The sequence below is a fragment of the Gekko japonicus genome, unplaced genomic scaffold, assembly GCF_001447785.1.
Source record: "Gekko japonicus isolate JY-2015 unplaced genomic scaffold, Gekko_japonicus_V1.1 scaffold132, whole genome shotgun sequence".
Lineage (NCBI taxonomy): Eukaryota > Metazoa > Chordata > Lepidosauria > Squamata > Gekkonidae > Gekko > Gekko japonicus.
In genome coordinates, this window is record NW_015173677.1 from 1,017,047 (window position 1) to 1,019,940 (window position 2,894).

Consider the following 2,894-nt stretch of genomic DNA (forward strand, 5'->3'; position numbering starts at 1 on the left):
GTTCACTCACCCTCCTGGCAGAGGTGATGGCTACTAGAAAAGCAGTCTTCCAGGAAAGGAGTTGCAGACTGCAGGTAGCCATAGGTTTGAAAGGCTTACCCATCAGTTTGGTGAGCACTAGGGGAAGGTCCCAGGCCAGCAGAGGACTATGAGATGGCAGAGAAAGGTGCCTGAGTCCCTTCAGGAACTGTTTGGTCTGTGGATATGAGAAGACACAGTGTCCATCCACCTCAGGATGATTAGCTGAGATGGCTGCTAAATATACTCTCAATGAAGTATAACTGAGTCCCAAGTCCGAACGGGACAACAAAAAATCAAAAATCACAACCAGATCAGTGGAAGGCAGGGGAACTTCCAATGAGTGAAGGTAGGAAAGGAAAGCTTTCCACTTCCCAGCATAGAAAGCCCTAGTAGACGGTTTACGGCAATTCAATAAGACATGTTCTATTTTGTCTCCGAGTCCAGGTAATGGATCTTCCATGCTGTGAGTTTCAGGTGCAGCACGTCGTGATGCAGCACTTGTCTCACTTACGTGAGGAGGAGATCGGGTGCTGGTGGGAAGTGGAGGAAGGAGCCCTTGGATATATGGAGAAGGGTGGGGAACCAGTGTGGTCTGGGCCACCAAGGTGTCACCAGGATGCACCGTGGTCTTTCCCTCAGGAGTTTGGTAATCACCTTGGTGAGTAGGGGAAAGGGTGGGAAGACATACACATACTTGTGTGTCCATGGGTAGAGGAGACCGTCTCCCAGGAAGGGAAGGTCCTTCCCCACCCTGGAACAAAACAAATGACACTTCTTGTTCTCGTGTGTCGCAAATGCATCCAAATCTGGATGGCTCCATGTGCGAAAGACTGGCAGGAGATACTCCCAGCTGATCTCTCATTCGTGCCATGATGCATCCCCTCTGCTGAGGAAGTTTGCTTGCACATTCAGGGTCCCGGGTTGATGGGCAGCTACAAGGAATGTGCCCCACAGCTGACATTTGTTCCAAATGTCTGTGGCTAACCAACAGAGGCTTCTGGGCACTGTCCCGTCTTGACGGTTGAGATAGCAGAGCGCCGTGGTGTTGTCGGTGAGTACTGCTACCACCTGACGAGTTACCAGATACCAGAACAACCGGAAAGCATACTGAATGCCTAACAACTCCAGAAAGTTGATGTGATGGTGAGCCACATGAGGTTCCCACTGTGCACCCACATAAATTCCTTGGAGATGTGCTCCCCAGCCCCAGAGAGATGCATCCGAGGTTAGGGTCATCCTCAGAACTGGAGGGTAGAACGGAGCTCCCGCTAGGAGATTTCATGAGTCTTTCCACCAAAGGAGAGAGCTCAAGACAGGTTCTGGAAGAACAAAACGTAGGGACTGTGGATGTCTCTGAGGGTGGAACTTCCTGATGAACCACAGCTGTAGTGGTCGCATTCGCAGCTTGGCAAACACAATGACTGATGTGGTGGCTGCCATGAGCCCTAGCAACCGTTGTAACTGCCTCACGGAGGCCGTGCCTTGGCGTCTTAGGAGCCCTATGAGTGAGATAATGTCCTCCGCTCTCTTGGAAGAGAGGAATGCTCTGCAAAGTGTCGAGTCCAGGATTGCTCCAATTAATTGCACCCGAGTAGATTGACTTTCAGCCATAGAGCCTCCAGAATATTGAGGGTTAGGGTAATGTGATGGTGTAGAGTGGTTTCGGTATTTGCAACCAGTAACCAGTCATCTGTGTACAGAAAAATCCTTACACCTTGTAGGCGGAGGTGAGCTGCAATAACCACCATCATCTTGATGAAGACACAGGGCGCCATGGATAGCTCAAAAGGGAGGGCTTTGTACTGAAAATGTCCCTCGCCTATTGCGAAGCGCAGGAACATCCTGTGAGCAGGGTGGATTGAGACATGGAAATACGCATCCTGCAAGTCCAGAGTCACCATCCAGGGTCCATTTTCCAAAGAGGAAGAATAGATTGCAAAATTATCATGCGGAATTTCTTGTATACAATGTTAACAGTTCAAGCCCCGTAGGTCCATGATGGGATGGAGGCCTCCATCCTTCTTGGGGACCGTGAAATAACATGAATAAAAACTCAGGCGATGTTGCGGCAGTGGAACGGGTTGTATGGCGTCTTTGAGCAGGAGGTTCTGTATCTTTTCAGTAATGAGGGTGACGATGGAGTGAGAATGCTCTTTGCGCTGTCAGGAACTTCCCAGATTACCGAAAGAACCCATTGATCTGATGTCACCTGTTGCCAGGCATACAGGTAAGGCGACAGGTGGGTGGGAGGGAGTGGTAGGCTTGCCAAGTCCCCACCAGTGAATCGGACCCCAGGGGAACCCCACCCCGACGTGCATGTCACCCGGAAGTGACACGACCACCCCGGGCATGCTGGGGGCAGGGCCACGGTCATCCGAGGGAAAAGTCTATGGTTTTCCCTCGGATGGCCGTGGCCCCGCCCCAGCGTGCCCAGCGTCGCCATGTCAATTCCGGGTGATGTGCGTGCGGTGGGCGCGCATTTCACACAGGCACGCGACGCACTCCAACCGCCAGTCCCCCGCTGCGGCTCAAAAAGCACTTGGCAACCCTAGGGAGTGGTAATGGACCCAAGTCAAAGGCCCTGTTTGGGGTTTTTCTGGGTCTTAGCCCAAGATTGTGTAGCTGAAGGGAATTTGGACTTATTCCCGTACAGCGTGCAGAGCTGCTGGGAGATATTTGCCATTGTGGTTCTGGAGAGGGCTTGAATGAAGACCTGTGTGACCAGGATTTATTCCAGGACTTCCCTTTCGGCTGTTTAGAGGTCGTGGTGACTTCCAGACTGTGTGAGGTTATAATAGATTTGTCGAGGTCCTGTAAGACCCAATCCGTTGTGGAATTGAAGAGGCTGTCACCCTCAAAGGGGAGGTCCTCAA